Genomic DNA, 20581 nt, shown 5'->3' with positions numbered 1-20581 from the left:
ACTACAAGGGAAGGGGGATACAAATCTGGTCCAACATCTAGTGCCATTCCAGCCCAGTGTACTCACCCTTGATTTGTATTAGGGGGTGGTTTTTTGGTGGGTTATCTTGATTGTTCATTGGAGCTCAGTTTCCTGAGGTGCTCTGGCTATTAACTGTTTGTCTATTGGTCAGGAAGAACATTTCCCAGAGTGTAGATTGGATTTAGCAGTTTGGGGGTTTCACCTCATGCAAAGCACCAAAAAAGCTTGGTTTGGGGTATTTAAAGTTAATTATCATGTTTATGACCAATGTTGTACTGTCTATATTGATGCCCAATATGGTGCCACAGAGGAGTAGTAAACCACAAGGCTATCTTCTCACAGCTAGTTTTATACTGAGTTCAATAAAGTTTCAGCCTATAAATCAATTATATCAAATTGTGGGGGGCGACCTTATTTGCCTGTGCTGTTGAACTATGAATACAAACAGAGAAGGTAAAGAGAAGAACAGGTCAAGGAAGAGGCAGGAAGACATAATGCTGCTCGATATACCATGTGCTATGCTAATTCAGCATAGTATGAGAGCGGTGTGAAGATGCTTATTATCTTGTGTCCTAGGAGGGTGTCGCATCCCAGTGAGTTATGACCAGGCTCTATAATACTGGAAGAGACTGAGCTTTCCAGTTTTGATTTTTATTTGTATATATACAATATAATTGTATAAAATAATAAATCAAGTGCCAGCAAGAGTTTTTCCTTTGATATATTTGGCATATCTATCTGTGAGATAATAAGTATCAGACCTTGAATGAGAAGTGAGAAGCTTCTGAGATGCTGCATGAAGCCACTGACTGAGATGCCCAATGGGATTTTCAATATTCAGCTCTTTAAAACTACCTGTAGAGACAGATGATTGGTTATGTTTAGTGTTGTGGATTCACAATATGTTTGCGGGGGAGTGTGTCTTTCACATTGTGGCACTGTCATCTCTCTTATATTGGTCTGTACATGTCATACACCCCTGTCTTTGGGCCCTTCTTTTTGTACTATCCCACCTTGTCCTTCTGTGAAACAATAATGTGAGGCAAAATGTGTGTTTAAAGGTGGTGCAAAACTTATTTTGCATATAGTATAACTGTAAAAGCCTCATGACCCACCTACCAACTTTAAATAACAGAATGCTGAAAGAATATATGTGACAAGAAAATAAGGCTCTTATCATTTAATCATTGTTTGGCCACCCGACTGCTCTCAACACTTGTGTTGCAGCTGGGAGAGGAAAGCCACCCTATGCCTAACAGGGTTAGCAAGATTTAATATACAAAAAGAATAAGGCTTGTAGCCAGGAGGCATGGCCTCCCTCTGAGACTGATGGAGAAGAGCCACCGCCCACCCTTGTGGGTGGTGCTCAGAGAGCTATGCCTGCCCCGCTGGAAGCAGAGGGGTGGGACAGGAAGTATAAAAGGTGGGCCCTGTAGCTCTTTTGGGTTGGAGCTGGTGAAGGAGACAGACACCACCCACCCGCTACTGGAGCGGGAGCCTGGAGAGGACCTCTGCAGCGCTGAGGACTTGCCAGAGCTGCCGGCCTACCAGGATGCCGAGGAACTGCTGGAACTGCCATGGACTGTATACCCCAGGGAGACGGAGGATGCCCACAGAGTAAGGGTTGTAGGAAGTAGACCAGGGACACTGGACAGTAGTCCGGTTGTGTTGTTACCTGAATCTAGGTCAGTGTGTTTCAGCCAGACCCCGCTGACCCAGTGGCAGAACCATCTGCCCCTTGTTAGGGCCCTGGGCTGAGACCTGGTGCAGTAGGGAGGGCCCAGTTCTCACTACCCCCTGCTGCTACGCCCACCTGTGGGGTGGCAGCCTCCCCAGCTCAGGCCAAAAGGCCTGCGTTTGTCTGCCATCTGCCAGAGCCAGGACATCAGACTGTTTGGTGCTCCACCCTGCCTGAGGGCCTGAGCCTTTAGGCTGTTTATTGCTCTGCCCTGCCTGAGACCAGAGCCCCGGATTACTTGCTGCTTGGCCCTGCCTAGAGGGCCAGGACCTTAGAGACTGCTAATTCCACAATAACCCTGGCTTTATTAGGGACCTGATCCCTCCAAAACTGATGGAGAGGGACAGACATGCACTCCTATAGGATCTATCTCTTCTGGGTGAAACCCTTAAGGACATATTAGCAGATTACTGAAATGGTAAACAGAGCCATTCCTTGTAGATAGTTATCAAAGCCATGTTCAATAGACTAGAATCCTTAATATGTAGGCCAGTATTACAGGATCAAAAGTAGATACTAATTTTATTTGTCTGTGTTTACCTATATCTTCTTAGAAATTTAACAATGTGATCTAATTAGCTTGTAGATGCTAAAGTTCTGTTCCTGTCTTTAATGATTCATTACAGTATTCTGTTGATTCAGAGGTCAAAAGGGAATATTAACATTTAGCAGTGACTTGTGTTGCAATAATATTGTCTTCATTTCTCGTTGAAATTCGTAACTCCACATAGTAAGATTACCTGTGAACTGTTTGAATGGTTAATTGCCTTATGCTAATGAATACAACTAGTTACCAGTGTATAGCTAGGAAACAGAGATTAGATTAAAGCAACAAACCTATTCTTCATCCAAGGAAGGCCATCTGTAATCATTTGTTCTCAAGAGGTTTATTCCCTGAATTTCAACTTTAAAGAAAGTTTTGATCCTTTCTATTTCAGATCTACTTAAACTTTGACAGGAAAAGTTTAAGACCACAAGACTGAGGTCTCCAGGTCTACTCTGAATTAACACTGCAATTCTCATGGAAGAATTTGAACATGCTCTGTACATGGACTGCCTGTTAGACTATAACCTTTTAAATTGATTGAAACTGACCTAAGGACTTTATTCTAATCTGTATGTATATTGATCTTTTAACCATAGCAACTCTTTTTTTGTCTTTTTATTTATAAATCTTAGATTTAGTTAATAAGGATTGGCTTTAAGCATCTATTTGGGTAAAAACTAAAATATTCATTGACCTGGCAGGTATGTGTCTGATCTCTTGGGATTGGATAGAACTTTATATATGGTGAAAAAGGTTTTTATTAGCCCTCACTATATTAGAAGTGGCTATCTGGGTGGGAGCCAAAGGCCGGATTGCTTAAAGGAGACTGTATTTTGGCTTCTGGGAACCAGTAAGGTATTACAGAAGCTGTTTGGGTTATAGGCTTGGTGAAATCTAATGATAGAATAAACCACCAGTTTGGGGATTTGTCTGCCCTAGTCTTTGCCATTTGCCCTGAATAAGCATTCTCAGTGTGGCCCCTCCAGGCACTATGGTCACACAGGGGTAAAACCAAAGCTGCAAGAGAGGTAAGAATTGTTCCCATTTGTCCAAATGGGGTTAACTCTGAAACCCTTCAACCTCCATTTGGAAGAAAGAGCGGTCAGGTGCCAAAAACTTTTCATTGGCAGGATTTAATAATTTCTGATGTGTAGGGTTGTATTTGTGACTCCCTAAAAGCTCTAGGAAAGGGTTTGCTAGTATATAACACTACCACTGGGCTGATGGCATGGCTCGTAATGACGTTCTGTCTCACAATTTACCTGACCCACTGTGTATAGGAATGAACCATACAGCTGCTCCCCTTGTTTTATCTGTATCTCCGGGTGTTTCTTCTTGACATAATCTTGCACATATATATGTTAATCAGCCATTTGGGGCTTTGACCAAAGACAGACATCTTCTGCTGCCCTGGAGATCAATATCAAAATATTCCTCTAACAATGATGCCTGTGCTATTTTTTAGGTCTGACTGCACCTTTCCCAACTAGGACTTGTGCTGAAGGAAAATAAAGAACCATTGATTTTTGAAACATGAACTGACTGTTACTGAAATATGGTTAACCAACTTGTGTATACCTTAAAGCAGTGGGACAGCTTCTGTAATGAGTGGCTTACCTTGTTTTCTAGAGAGCCTCAATATGTTCAAGTCAATTATTCCACCCACAGAAACAAGGTTTATTTAATCAATATCTACTCAATTCCAAGTACATCAAAAACACCCAGTACAATTAAAACTGCCTTCAGCACTACAGATTTGAAAAACTATCAGCTAAGAAGTAACAGAAATTTGAGGCTAAGGGCCCAATCCAAAGAGATTCCTCTATACATACAGAATCCACAATTTCTGGGCCTGATTCAAGGCTCCATAAGGCATATTTGTGCCTCTGGCAGCTTAATTGGGGGGCCTTAAACCAGGCAGAAATGACTTCCAGGAACATCCCTGCATAAGGGATTCCTCATATAATTTACAACTGCTAGAATGAGTCTATGCTTGTCCCCTCTTCCTGAACACAGGGAAAGGCTATGGCTGTAATGTGCTACACTCCAGTTATTCTCAGCTGGTGGATAACCCATTGGAGTCTATTATAGCAAAAGGGTAAATTAACACAGACTTGAAGCTGCCTATTTAGACCAGGAGCCAGGCAAGGTCCTGGATATATCAAGAATAAGGGCGCATAAAGGTGATTTAGAGCCTCAGTTGCCCCCCTACCACCACTCTGTTCCTGGGCTGTACACAGGATTTCAAAGGGACTAATCACATGTTTACCGTTAGGCACGTATTTAAGTGCCTTGTTGAATCAGAGCCTCAAGCCTAATCTACATTACAAAGACTTTGCCAGTGTAGTTATACCTGCAAAACCCCCTAGAGATGCAGCTTGTACTTGCAGAAGGAGTTCTGCTGGTACAGTTAAACCTCCCTGAATGACATAACCTATACTGTCAAAAGGACCTTTTTGCTGGTAGAACTGCATCTACTTTTTTTTTTTTTGTCAGCATAGCTATGTCAGCTACCAGGTGGATTCTTCTCCTCTGTCCCTCCCCAATATTACTAGCCAACATGGCTACATCAGCAAAACTTTGTAGGGTAGGCCTAGTTTAAGACAGTAAGCTCTCCAGGTTAAAGACTGTCTCTCATTTTGTATTATTATACAGGGTCTAGCACAGTGGAGCCCCAATCTCCATTAGAGGTGTCTAGGTCCCACTGATATACAATGAATAATTTGAGCTGGTTGAAAAATGGTATGAAAAAATTGTTCCTTTTCTTAATAGAAAATGGGTTCAAACAATAATTACTCATAAATATAGCGTGGAGCCAAATTTTGATATCCACTATTAATGGGACTATTCACATTAAGCAATGGTTCTCTATGGGTCGCCCTATTAATTCCACAGCAGTATTAGAATCTGGCCCCAAAGAAATCCGCAGTCTGTTTCCATTATTCTGACAACCTCTATTGGTAGCACTTTAAATGAGGGGTTAGAGTAAATAAGCCAGCAGCTGAATGCTTAGTACAAACTGAAAATGATAATATAAGTTTTGTCATTGAAATTTGCTTGCCAGTGTCAACGCTTTATTTCCATTAGTGATGATGCCTTCAGGAAAAGTTTGGAAAAAACTAGAGTAAACTGGCAATTTTCCACCATTTCAGTAATTACTCTGCATAACATTTTAGTAATTCATAGACAGTGGACTTTAGCTGTTATATTAATATATAATTGTTAGATTTAGCATATTATTTCCATACTATTTTAGATTTTATGGTAATAAACTTTCCTTTTTTTTCAGCCAAGAGATGCTGCTTATTCTGGCTTGGTTTAAACCCTTCCAATTAGCATAAGTGAACAAGTAAGCGCTACAACGATTAAAAAGTAACAGGATAGGGACACTGCTTTATGAGATAATAACATTATACTTTGATAAGCAAAGAAGCATACCTTGCAGGCAGCATAAAATAAACCTTCACTTCTGCTTATCAAAGATTCTGAAGCTAATTTTTTGACATTCCAAACAAGTCTCTCTCTCCTCCTCTTCCAACTATTCTCCTCCTTTGTAACTCTCCATGAAGGCTGATTGTCCGAGGGGAAAAAGTCATCGAAGGATATTTTATCTTGCACAGTATATCTCAAAATCATGTTGTTATCTGCTGACCTTGTCTTGCATTTGACAGACTTTTCAAAACGAGGTGGTTTTATGCAGCACTGCACTAAACCTGGTTCTTGCTTCCCTATCTGAAAACAATTCAGTCAGCTCCTAAGTGGATAAATGATGAGAGTAGAGGCTGAGTAGCTTATCATCGTAATGAAGTAAGTGGATTCTGGCTGAGAAAATAAACATGATGCCCATCCTGTTATCACTTTTATGCTACAAGTCAGAGTAAAAACAGAGACATCTGATAGTTAATGAATATATATTGAAATTATTGAAAATAGTTGTGCTTGGCTGGCTAGGTCTCAAAAGTAAAGCACAGCAAGAAGTTAAGTGTGAAGAAGTTGCACTCAGAAGAAAAAAATGCCAGAAGCTTATGTGAACTGTAAAGTTCACTACATGAAAATAAAGGAAGAAGTTTGAAGAAGCTGAGCTGAAAACAATGGCAGTTCATTGTAGGATGATGACATTTTAGGCAACTGTGATGTTTGTCAATGTCACCAATAAGCAATGTCATCATCACAATATCTGTCTCTATCCTTTAGGAGAATCTTTTTATTGAGAGAGTGCCAGACTGATAACAAGTATCCTGCTTAGTTGTGGTGTCCATACTGGAAATGATATTACAAAGAGTGTTGAATACTTGGCCCAAAAATAGTTAGATAAGTGAATTGCTGCTTTGGCTCCCCTCTTATCTTCCCATCCTGTAGATTTAGCAGCTGCCCTCTTATTTCTTTGCTTTTAATTTTGGTTCCCCTTTCCTGAACCCTACAGCCTCATTTCTCCACTCTTTCCCTTATTTACAATATTTTTTGCTCCTTTTGGCCTCTCTTCTGCTTTCACCTTCAATCTGTCCATTTTTTATACTTTTCAGAATTGTCCTGCCTTTATCAGCCACAATGTGTGTGTTTGCCTCAGATTTCTAATGCCTGTCCTTCTAAGATATTGTTTACTTTTCTATTCTGCTCCATGATCATCCCACTCCCTCATCATACACACCCGTCATGAAGCAGTTTAATAAAATGGAGAAGAGTTTTGGGGTGCATTAGTGGCCTTCATTGACTTATACTTAAGTGATTTATTGAATGAAGAATATTATCAGTCTAACATTTTTCACAGATGAAAAAAGCCACATATATAGAGTAGTGTTATCCATTTGCTGTTTTATGGGCTCACAATCCTCTAGAGAGCATCACAAATCCCCACAATGTCCTTGAATGCTTGATTTTGCATTTAGATCTCTGAGTTAGATGTAAGACGTATAAAATCGCAAGTAGGCAAACATCTCCCTATTGACTACACATCTAAGAAGACTTCAGTGGATTGGTTATTCCAGAAAAATCTGATGAAATATTTTCTGTTCATGAAATGCGACATAACTATAGTTTTGGCAGAAGTACAGTGGGTGCCCCTAAGAAGTTCCACAAGTTTGAAAGACTGAACCACTTCAAGTAAAATGCCCTATTTCAAAGACAAAGAATACCCTGTAGAATCTTCTCAAAGTGCATCTTTTTAACACAATATGTGAATAACTATTGCATTAACTCAGTTATGTTGATTTATGTCAACAGTTTTGACTACTGTTATATGAGAGAAAGGATGGCCCTGGGTGCTAGTCTGGGACTCAGGAGATGTGGCTTCAGTTTTATTCACCCCAGACTTCCTGGGTGAATTTGGGCAAGCCTTGGGCAATAATTAATGATATAGTAATGTATTTAGCCTTCCAGAAATATGAATGAGTGATTTTAGTTACCAAAAAGGCACAACCACAGTGGAACTCCAATCACTGTATCATAAAGTGTAACCCAACTACCCTTCTGAGTGGAAGCCAGCTAAGTAAATGCAGAAGATGGTCCAATGTTGCAGTTGAACTGAGTTAGTCTGGAATTTAAATCTTTGATTTTTCAAGGTGCAAAGATTTCAAAGATCTTTCAAATCTTTGAATAGCCTGGTGCAAAAAAAACCCCTACAGATTGATTATGCCTAGGCAAGCCCTGAACACACAATCCCTCAATCTCATGGGCAGGACTCACAATCTGTAAAACTAACATCATGCCTCAGCACAAGTGGAGACTGCCTGGCAACACATTCAGGTATTCCATCAGCTTTTACAGGAATACTAAAACAACAAAGTCCCTTGATTTCTCTCGGGGCTGAGGCAAAATTGCCAGGGTTAAAAAAGGACAGTGTACTGTACATAGTAACTTATGTACAGTAATACACCAATCGCAGATTTCTGTAATAGGGCAATAGAGAGCACTGCAAAAAAGAAATGCAAAGAAAGTGCAAAGAAAATGTCTAGTCACAGTCTGTACCTTCCCAACTCACCAAACTACACTAAATATCCAAAACTCATAATGTTAGAAGAGGATGGTTTGATAGTGGAGTGTGTAGGGTGGGATGAGGGAGCAGAGTTATGGCTGTGGTGTATGGTGGTTGTAATGGGGGGAATGGGGAAGTGTGCCGATGAGTGGTGGGGGACAGGGTATTTCTCTCTCCCTCCCCCTTCCCCTCCTCTCCACTCACACAGACTTAGATCTACTGTACTGTATCTTGCAGGCAATATTAAAAAACCTCCCTGGGATCTAATTCTATTATTTCATAAAATAGAATTTTACTTTCTCCCTCTCCTCCAATTCTTTACAAAGATTGATTGTCCTAAGTACAAAATTTATGAAGGAATTTTATCTTCTGTATCTTATAATCATGCTGTGTTACCTGCTGACATTGTCTGCATTTCACACGCTTGTCAAAAATTGATTTTATCATAGAGACCTAGACTGGATTCTTCTCACTTCTCTCGCTGAAAACAATACAGAGAGGTTAGTGCCTTGATCTTGTGTTCTGGAATGGAATGTAAAGTTTGCGGAACAAAACTGCCAGGAATCCTGTTCCTTCTGCTTAGTACTTGGACATCTCTCTCTGCTGCCTATCTTATTTTGGAAGGAGAGAAGAAATATTTTATATACTTTCCATTATTTAGCTCCAGAGATATAAACAGTTCTTCTGACACACTTCTTAGTCCCTATAAAAAAGTTGTCAGTAGAATACATGACTTTTAACATAACAATAACCTTGCATTAAAAAAGGAGTATGCACCAGAGAAGGGAACTTCAAAGATCTACAATTGATTGCAATCTCAATGCCAAATGACATACCGGGTGGATATACAGAATATGAAGATACAAATGTGTATATACATGCAGATATAGATCCATATACCCAAGTGATAAATTAGAGAGGTAAGTGATAAATGTGCCACATTCCTATGTTGTCATCCCCTACTCACTCTGAACCAGGACTTATTTTAATTTTCCAAATACCTAAGCATCTTTAAACAGACACCATTTTTAAAAAAAATAAACCCACTGAGGAGATGTTTCCTCTTTTCTTCATAAAATTTCTCTCCTCAGTTACATGTGACCAGTTCCCAAGATAGGTACGATTCAAGCCTGAATCTTTTCTAAATGCAAATACATCACTGCTTTAAAGGAGGGTTTTTTTTCTAATTTAATTTTTCTCTTCTTCTGAGCTGTATACAGTTGGATTCCTGAGATGACAATCTGGCCCCATTAAAGTCCAGGGGAGTTTTGCTGTTAATTTCAACGGAGCCAGGATTTCACCCCTGGTACCTAAGGCACCTGATTTTACAGGTGGAGGGATAGAAGAAATAATTCCAATTACATTTTTTAAAAACTGTCTAAAACATCCCTGAAATAGTTTTCATTTTTGGCACATAAAGAATACAAGATAGTATGGTGAAATATAAACATTTCAGCAGGTCTTATTTGGGATGATCTGACTAACTCTTTTATGACTTATCCACTTTTGACTCACCATCTCAAACACATACAATGAAAGCTCAGTATCCTACCATGCCAACAATTATTCCATAATTAGATGTATAAGGATCAGTACTACTAGTTTTTGAAGAAGGAGATCAAGAGGAGACTTTATTAAGGTATGTAATACCTTCATGGGGGGAAATACCAGTACTAAAAGGCTCATAAATTTAGAGGAGACAGGCATAACAACAACCAATAGCTCCAGTTAAAGCCAGACAAAAATCAAATTAGAAATTAGGCACAAATTTTTAGCAGTAAAGGCAGTTAACTATTGGAACAAGCTATCACGGGAAGTGATAGATTCTCTAACTCTTGTTCTCTTCAGATCAAGACTGGATGCTTTTCTGGAAGAAATGCAGGAGTAACTGGATGGAATTATATGGTGTTATGCAGGAGGTCAGAATAGATAATCTGATAGTTCCTTCTGGATTTAAAATCTATTAATCTATTAAAGATGGTGATTCAGAAAGTCATTTAATAAGCATATGCTGAATTTTAAAGTATTGCAGTAAAAATAATATTTTGCACTTGTATAAGTTTCTTTCACTAGAGAATATGAACGTTCTGTATAATCTTCAATAAAGCTGCACGATATCCTTTGAGATGTTTATTATCCCTACTTAACAGATGAGTACACTGAGATACAAAAAGTTAAGTGACTTGGGCAAGGTCACAAAGTGAGTCAGGAAAACCTAGACCCATTTTGTAAATCCTAGTAAAAGATACAATGCATGGGAAATAAGATCAATCCAACCCATGCAATACCTACTGTGGGTACATGTGGTAAGCAAAGGAAAGTATTTTACTAGCCTTCCGAACGTCTGCACTTTTTTACGTTACACTGCTTGAATGTATCCTCTTTTGTAAAGATAAAATGTTCTACAGTACAGCAAAGGTTCATTCGTCAATTTGAAATGAAAAGGTAAAACATTAACTCTATTCCAGATGAAAAACTGCAAAAGTGCTATGTTGCTTAGTCAATGTTGCTTAGTCAATTTTTCTGTATTTGTCTATCTATGCTAAGCATTAGGGTTGAGATTTGCTAACTGAATGGGAAGTAACATTTCTCTAATGATTATAGTGCTAATTTTCATTGGAGTTCATTGACTGAGGTCATACGAAACGTGAGTCAAAGCAACAGAGTCTCACCATTTGACTGTGTTCCATTTCCTTTTTGTTTCCTGTATTGTTGTAGCCATGTTGGTCCCAGGATGTTAGACAAGGTGGGTGAGGAAATGTCTTTTATTGAACCCACTTTGGCTAGTGAAAGAGATAAGCTTTTGAGCTTACACATAGCTCTACTTCAGGTCTGTGTATATTTATAATCATACTTGTGTCTGTGTTACCGTGTGCACATGTCTACTGTATATGGGCTCTATAATACCAAAGGTTAAATAGTCATATGGAAATAAGGCATAAGCAAAAGGTGCAGTATAGTTTTGATATGGGCACTAGGATGATCTACTGTTGCTCAAGGGAAAATTACAATGAATGACCTCAGCTGATGAACCACAGTGAAAATTATTACAGAAATATCACTTGCCCTACAATTAGCCTTAATGCATTAGATATATAGACTGTACCTCCATCGGAGATTGACAGGGAGGGACCACAATACGCCCCCTGGTGTGCAAAAGCAGGAAAGGCTCATCCACTGTGCCAGAAACTTAGGGGCGGGATAGGAAGCAGAAGTACAAGAGGCGGGCAGTGCAGCTCAGCTGGGCTGGAGCCGCCAAGGGAGAAACACGCATCCTGCCTGCTTCTGGAACCTGCAGAGGAACCCTGCCCAACTGACCAAGAACTACTGGGGCCGCCACCTGGCCAGATCTCCCGAGGAGACAGAGGACCCCCATGTTACACAGGTACTAAACCCTGGGGATGCAGAAAGTAGTCCAGGGGAACTAGACAACCATCTGGTTAAGTGTTGGCCTGATTGTAGGTCAGCATGTTCCCGCACCCCCTGCCACACCACTTCTAGGGTAGCAGCTTCCAAACCTTAGGCCAGGAGGCCTGTGTTAGTCTACTGTCCACCAAGATAGGGTGCTAGACTGCGTTGGAGCTAACCCCTGGCTGAGCTCCTAGACTGTGTTGGTGCTCAATTCTGCCTGAGCCCCTAGAACAGTGGTTCTCAACCCATGGGCTGCATGCAGCTCGATTAGCACAGAGCTGCAACCCAGCTGTGTGCGAAAGGCGGCCCAATCCCAGCTGCACTACGCAGCAGGGTCTGGGGTTAGGGCTGCTCATCTTCCCTGCCTCCTGGCCTATGCTGCTGGCATAAAAATAAAGGGAAGGGTAACCACCTTTCTGTCCACAGTGCTATAAAATCCCTCCTGGCCAGAGGCAAAACCCTTTCACCTGTAAAGGGTTAAGAAGCTAAGATAACCTCGCTGGCACCTGACCAAAATGACCAATGAGGAGACAAGATACTTTCAAAGGCGGAGGGGAGGGGGAAACAAAGGGTCTGTCTGTCTGTGTTATGCTTTTGCCAGAAACAGATCAGGAATGCAGCCTTACAACTGTTAGTTAGTAAGTAATCTAGCTAGAAATGCAAGATTTCCTTTTGTTTAATGGCTGGTAAAATAAGATGTCCTGAATGGAATGTATATTCCTGTTTTTGTGTCTTTTTGTAACTTTTAAGGTTTTGCCGAAAGGGATTCTCTCTGTTTTGAATCTGATTACCCTGTAAGGTATTTACCATCCTGATTTTACAGAGGTGATTCTTTTACTTTTTCTTTAATTAAAATTCTTCTTTTAAGAACCTGATAGTTTTTTCATTGTTCTTAAGATCCAAGGGTTTGGGCCTGTGTTCACCTGTACAAATTGGTGAGGATTTTTATCAAGCCTTCCCCAGGAAAGGGGGTGTAGGGCTTGGAGGGATATTTTCAGGGGAAGACATCTCCAAGTGGGTTCTTTCCCTGGTCTTTGTTTAAACACGCTTGGTGGTGGCAGCATAGGGTTCAATGACAAGGCAAAGTTTGTACCTTGGAGAAGTTTTTAACCTAAGCTGGTAAAAATAAGCTTAGGGGCTCTTTCATGCAGGTCCCCACATCTGTATCCTAGAGTTCAGAGTGGGGAAGGAACCCTGACAGCTGCCCTGCCTCCTGGCCTATGCGGAGGGGTCGGGGCTGCCCAGCCCTGAGTAGCAGTGGTTGGGGTCAGGACAGAGGCCAGAGTCAGAGCTGGGGCTGCCAGACCCCACGCGGCCAGGTCCAGGGTTGGAGTCAGGGCTGCCTGGCCCCACACGGCAGGGTCTGGGGTTGGATCCGGGGCTGCCTGGCCCCAAGAAGCAAGGTCAGGACTGCCCAGATGCCCTGCCACCTGGCCCTCTGTGCTAGGGTTCGGGGTCCTGGCTGCCCAGACCTGCGCCCAGTGCTCCGCTCCTGGTCCCACTCTGTGGAGAAATCTCTGGGCAGGGGATGCTGGGCATAGGGGTCTATGGAGAAGTTTGGGAGAGGGGCTTTGGTTCTCAACCTGTGGCCCAGGTAACACATTATGGGCCGCATATGTGGCCCACAATGATAATTAGGTTGAAAACCACTGCCCTAGAGTGTGTTGGTGCTTACCCCTGCCTGAGCCCCCTAAGCTGTTTGCTGCCCCACCCTGACTGAGGGCTGGGGCTCATAGACTATGATTGCACTGCCCTGGCTGCTGGCCAGAGCCCCCTAGACTATTTGCTTACCCACCCTGACTGGAGTCCAGGACTCATAGACTGCTTTACTGCTCTGCCTGGCCTGAGGGCCTGAACACTAGGAGCAGTTAATTCCCCCTTTTGAGATCACCTTTACAGGTTCATGACAGTGAGGAGGTGTGGCCTCCCTCAGAGATTGACAGGGAGGGATGACCATGCAGCCCTACATAGACAGATAGATACACTCATACAGAACAAGAGACTGAGCAAAATAACTGAATATGGCATTATGATTCTAGAAAGATCCTGAACAGATTTTTTAAAATAGCCAATCTGTCAAATTTCAGAGTAAAGAATCTTATGTGCTGTAATTATTAACAGAATTTTACTCTTCTATACACATACAGGCAAGACTATGAATTTCCACAGTTCAGCCACTGCAGAATCAGCTGTATTTACCTTTTCAGAACAACCCCACTACAGAAATCCTCTTGCCAGCTAGAGAGAGAGAGAGTTACAACTGCAGTGTGTGTATGCCACAGTGACAATTGTATGGAAAAATATTCAGCAAGGGTTTTTCTTTGAATTACTTATTACATTTTTGATTGCTTTTCATGTAGGTGCTGATTCTGTCACCCTTCCACACACTGAAAAATACTTGGATTAGGGATTTGTCCCACTTGTTTAAATGGAACTGTTTGCAGAGTATGATACAACAGATGTGACTAAGGGTGGCAGAATCAGAACACCCATTTATGTCAGCTAAGGATCTATCCTAAAAACTCCACTCAGACCTCCACAATACTGCTTAATAGAGTCAACAGTGAACAGATCATTAGCCCTGAAATGCTCAGTTAAATGTTACAGGATAGTCTTGATATTGTGTTTGGTACTACACAGCCCTTTGAGAAAACAGGAGCCAGGTGGGTGATTTCTATTATATTTTGGCAGTAGGATGGGAGTGAATTGAAGTTGCCTCATGAGGGAATACAATTTTAAAGTCCAATTCTCACCTCAGAGACCTGAAACATATTGCTGCACATCTGGGGAAATCAGCTATGATGCACACACATCCTGAGCCTAGAATCAGGCCCCAAGTTGCTAAGTGACTACTTTTTTTGTAATAAAGTAGATCTTATTACAGTGGTGTTACTCTGAGAATAATTGGGGAAAAAATACCCTTCTTCCACAGAAACTTATACTTATTCAAGTGGCATGCTGTCACCTTTTGCAATCCCTGTGCTTTTAGGAACCACTGTGAGGAAGGTGCGGTACATACATTTCACCATTCCAGAAGGAGCCCCAGAAAGCTTAGTGCCTCAGAGACAACCCTTAGAATATAACATTTTAGAATACAACAAAATAAATTTCAAACCCAAGTCATCTTGAAATGAAAAATTGAAATGTTCCTTTCCAACAAGGTCAGAACAGCAGTTCTTGATCTTATCAAAATGTTTATTTTCCTTTTTTGTCAAAACAGATTTTCAGCAAAATCAACACATTCCCCAGAAAGTTTTGATTTTGATGAAACAGCTTTTGCAATGTAAAATTCAGTTGGAAATTTTTTTTGACCAGTTGCCTATTGGACTGACCCATGTTGGCAGCAAATTATAATACCTTTTTTGTGTGGCTCAGCTGTGCTGGCTGGTGTTTGGGGAGCTGGCAGTTGGAGCCCCTTCCAGCTCCATGAGAAGAGTGGGCCGCAACATCCTCTTACTCCTTCATACACAGACTCATGATCCAGATAGCCCACAAAGGGATGTAAATGGCGTTCTCACTCCACTGTATGTCTTTGTGTGAGTGCATAATCCTAATTAAAAATCTAGCTCTATGGGGGAAACAATGCTTCAGTATTGTCTAAGTGCAGTGGTTGCCAGAGAAAATTCAGTATTTACTGCCATTCCCACAAAGAAGTGCCTGAGCCACTGCAGTCATTTCCTGTTATTTTCCATCTAAAAAGTGACAATTTTTGAGTGCTTATATACAAATGCTAGAACTCTAAATACTAAGATGGGTATTGAGTGCCTCATATTAAATGAGGATATTGATATAATAGGCATCACAGAAACTTGGTGGAATGAGGATAATCAATGGCACAAAGTAATACCAAGGTACAAAATACATCAAAAGGATGGAATAGGTCATGCTGGTGGGGGAGTTGCACTATATGTGAAAGAAAGCGCAGAGTCAAATGAAGTAAAAATCTTAAATGAACCAAACTCTACCGTAGAATCTCTATGGATAGCAAATAATGCTTGAATAATAAGAATATAGCAATAGGGACATACTACTGACCACCTCCCCAGGATGGTGATGGCAGCGGTGAAATGTTCAGGGGGATTTCAACTATCTGCAGATTGACTGGGGATGTCACCTTACGATGAGATGTAGAGATAAAGTCTCTTGATATCTTAAATGACTTAGAGCCATTGAACCAAACTGTAAAACCTGTTGTTGGGGGTAGGGTACAGATGTGGGGACCCACATGAAAGACCCTCTAAGCTTATTTCTACCAGCTTTAGGGTAAAACTTCCCCAAGGCACAAACTCTTTGCCCTTGGAGGGTACACTGCCACCACCAAGTGATTTAACAAAGAATCAGGGAAACTTGGAGTTCCTATTCCCCCAAAATATCCCCCTAAGCCCTTACACCCCCTTTCCTGGGGAGGCTTGAGAATAATATCTTAACCAATTGGTTACAAATTGATCACAGACCCAAACCCCTGGGTCTTAGGACATTAGAGAAATCAGTCAGGCTCTTAAAAGAAACAGAACTTTATTAGAAAGAAAAAAGGTAAAAGAAGCACCTCTGTAAAATTAGAAGGGAAGCTAATCTCACAGGGCAATCAGATTTAAAACACAGAGGATTTCCCTCTGGGCAAAAACTTTAAAGTTACAAAAAGAAAACCAGGAATACACCTTCCTCTCAGCACAGAGAAAATCACAAGCCAAAACAAAAGTAAACTAACGCATTTCCTTGCTAGTACTTACTAATTCTAATGGAGTTGGATTGCTTACTTTCTTGATCTCTCTCCCGCAAGCACACAGAACAGACAGACAAAACCTTCCCCTCCATCCCCTGATTTGAAAGTATCTTGTCCCCTTATTGGTCCTTTTGGTCAGGTGCCAGCCAGGTTACCTGAGCTTCTTAATCCTTTACAGGTAAAAGGATTTTGTGCCTCTGGCCAGGAGGGATTTTATAGCACTGTATACAGGAAGGTTGTTACCCTTCCCTTTATATGTATGACACCTGTATAAAATGGAAACCACTTCAAGCTAGCGGGGCGCGGCAGCACCTTCGGCACCCATAATTCCAGCACCTCTGCACTCATGGATCAGTAGCTGTTTACAAGCTAGGAAACAAAGGGTCAGAATAAATGGCCAGTTTTCAGAATGGAGAGAGGTGAATAGTGATGTCCCACAGGGATCTGTACTGGGCCAGTGCTGTTCAACATAATCATAAATGATCTATAAAAAGGGATAAACAGTGAGGTGGCAAAATTTATAGATGATACAAAACTAGTCAAGATGGTAAAGTTCCAAGCAGACTGTGAAGAATTACAAAGAGATCTCACAAAACTGGGTGAGTAAGCAACAAAATGGCAGATGAAATTAAATGTTGATAAATGCAAAGTAATGCACATTGGAAAACATAATCCCAACTATACATACAAAATGATGGTGTCTAACTTAGCTCAAGAAAGAGATCTTGGAGTCATTGTGGATAGTTCTTTGACAACATCCACCCAATGTGCAGCGGCAGTCAAAAACGCTAACAGAATGTTGGGAATCATTAAGAAAGGTATAGATAATTAGACAGAAAATATCATATTGCCTTTATATAAATCCATGGTACTCCCAAATATTGAATACTGCATGCAGATCTGGTCACCCCATCACAAAAAAAAAGATATATTCGAATTGGAAAAGGTACAGAAAAGGGCAACAGAAATGATTAGGGGTACATACCAGCTTCTATATGAGGAGAGATTAATAAAACTGGGACTTTTAAGCTTAGAAAAGAAACAACTAAGAGGGGATATGTTAGAGGTCTATAAAATCATGGTGGGTGTGGAGAAACTAAATATGGAGGTGTTATTTACTCCTTCTCATAACACTAAAACTAGGGGTCACCAAATGGAATTAATAGGCAGCAGGTTTAAAAACAAACAAAAGGAAGTATTTCTTCATACAACACAGTCAACCTATGGAACTCTGTGCCAGAAGATGTTGTGAAGGCCACAATTATAACAGGATTCAAAAAAGGACTAGATAAGTTCATGGAGAATAAGTCCATCAATGGCTATTAGCCAGGATGGGCTGTTTGCAAAACCATGAAGCGTCTCTCGCCTCTGTTTGCCAGAAGATGGAAATGGCTGACAGGGATGGGTCACTTGATGATTACCTGTTCTATTCATTCCCTCTGAAGCACCTGGCATTGGCCACTGTTGGAAGACAGGATACTGGGCTAGATGGACCATTGGTTGACCCAGTACGGCCGTTCTTCTGTTCTTTTCCAACCCTAAGAGAAAACTCTATTAGAAACTGTTAACAGATGTTAATTGTTAAAATAGTAAGTGCTTTAGTCACATCACTGCTGTACATTACATGCTATTTCTTAACTGGCTTCATTTTGTAAACAGTACCAGTTTCAAGTGAACTTAAATCAGGAAACCCAAAGACAGGTGAATGCAAAATTCTGCATGGTAATATTTTTCACAGAAGCTCAGCAAACCTTCCCTCTCCCTCAGCTTGTTTCTCTCTTTTAAATTCTGAAAATGTCTTCTCTTCTGCAGGTTCCCAGTGAGAGCAATATAATAGACAGTGATGTTACATTGTTTTTCTTCATCTTCCTCCCCCCCCCCCGAATTCGTTTTAGCTATCCATACTGCTTTGCAGAGCATCACAGTACCATAGTCCAGTAGGCAATCCGTAATGAGACTCAGGCCTTGAAAAATGCAAAGGCCATGAAGATATAAAAAAGGCAAAGGGAATTCAAAGTTTTCTCCATTTAGAGTATGAACTGATTAAAATTTAATGGAGTGGCATTTCCAAAGGCTAAGGACAAGTCACATCAGTTAACAGAGTAAAAACAAGTATGTTTTCTCCTTGTTTGGGTTTAAGAGATATTGGAATAAATTGCTAATTTCATCTTTCCATAAGAAGGCATTAATGCTATCTATCTGCCATTTTCCCATTATGACATTGTTACTCCCCTGGAGGTTTTCATGCACTATCCTTATTCTGTGGCTAGCAGCCACTGCATTGCTGAGAAAATAATGTCAAAATGATAATTATCATGCTGGTATTTAAATAAGATCATCTGATTTGTTATATTTCAGTTCTTTCTTCCTGGAGCACTATTATTATAATGTCATATTTAATTCCTTAACTATTCCCTTGGATCTATGATCTAATGTTAATGCTCTATTCACTGACAAAAAACTTGGCTAACACAGAATTAAGGTTGGCTGATGGTGTCTCGTGCCTCTCCAAAAAACTGAGTTCTGCAAGACTCAAACTTTTGAAAACTAGGAAATGGAGAGTTAAAGTACACACCCTTGCAACCTTAACTCTGCCCCCCCTGAAACTGGCAACAGCCACTGAGTATTATCTGTATGCACTCCAGCTGTGCTAGGTGTAGCTGTATTGAATGGCTGGGGGATTAGTTGGAGCATCTTGGAAGAGCTGTAATTGTGATATGTTGTATGCAGGACTGTGCTCCTCGGGGATGGGAGGAGATCAAAGGAAAGTGGTGTTTGCGTACCTTGAAGAAAGTAGTTACTGGGTACTAAAGATCTCCTTAATCTAGTGGAGGAAGATATAACAAGAACCAGTGGCTGAATGCTGAATCCAGGCAAATTCAAATCAGAAATGAGGCACATATTTTATCACAATGAGGGTGATAAACCATTGAAACAAACTGCCCAGGGATGTGGTGATTTTGCCATTTCTTGATGTATGCAAATCAAGAGATGTAAAGAGAAAACAAGATTGGATGCTCTCGTGGAAGACATCATTTGGCCAAACACAAGTTACTGGGGTCCATCCAGGGGTAACGGTGAAATATAATTGCCTATGGTAGACAGAAGGTCCAAGTAAGTGATCTAACGATCCTTTCTGGCCTTAAATTCTATGAATCCTTCCACACCAGGTTATTTCCTCCATTGACCTGCCAGGATGGGAGTATTCTGTACAATATATGTTCTAATCATAATAATAATAATAATATTTAATAATAATAAATAAGCTTTTATAGGCCCCTTCGTGTGTTCAAATCATTATACAGGCTTTAACTAACTCCCTTGCCTCATAATAACACCTTGCATTCACTTAGCACTTGCCTTTTCAGGATCTCAATGTACTTTAAGAAAAAAAATTAATTTGGCCTCCTAAAACACCTGTGGGATACATTAGTATTGTTGTTTCTATTTTAGAGATGAAGAAACTGAGGCAAAGCGAAATTAAATAACTTTCCTGGGGCACACAATGAGTTTGTGATAGGGCCAGGGATAGAATCCAGCGCTTCTTACGCCTAATCTAAGACTTGACTGCATTTCTCTGGCAGACGTTGGATAGAGGGGCAGTCAGATTATTTCAATTACTTTCCAGCTCTACAAGCCTTATAGGGTATGTCTACTCTGCAATAAAAGATGCATGACATGGCTGCAGCTGGACATGGTCAGCTGACTCAGCCTGGGGAATGGGGGAAGGGTCTCAGAGCCCAGTCTCCACTCTGAACCCCAACATCTACACTTGAATTTTATAGCCTCACAGCCTGAGCCCCGCGAGCCCACGTCAATGACACTGAGACTCAGTGTTGTGGATATTTTTATTGCAGTGTCGACATACCCATAATAGACAATGATGCGATCCACCTTCAAATGAGTACACTGCAGGTTTCTACCTTTTGAAACATATCACCAGAGGAGCATGAACCCTTTCACAAAAGCCAGGTAATGTGAATTAAAATATCTCCGAGAGAACAGGGACTGAGCTCACTGAATGATTTAATACAGACACGCTTTAACATGTAGAACTAATGAACAATTGTTCAAATTCAAGTTGTTGTTTTTTTTGTCCAGCCACATTGATGAGTTTAGGGTGAAAGTGGTCTTCAGAAGTTTAAACATGAAGGGCTAAACTGTAACATT

This window comes from Lepidochelys kempii, chromosome 2 (assembly GCF_965140285.1).
Source record: "Lepidochelys kempii isolate rLepKem1 chromosome 2, rLepKem1.hap1, whole genome shotgun sequence".
Lineage (NCBI taxonomy): Eukaryota > Metazoa > Chordata > Testudines > Cheloniidae > Lepidochelys > Lepidochelys kempii.
This window is presented reverse-complemented; position numbering follows the sequence as displayed.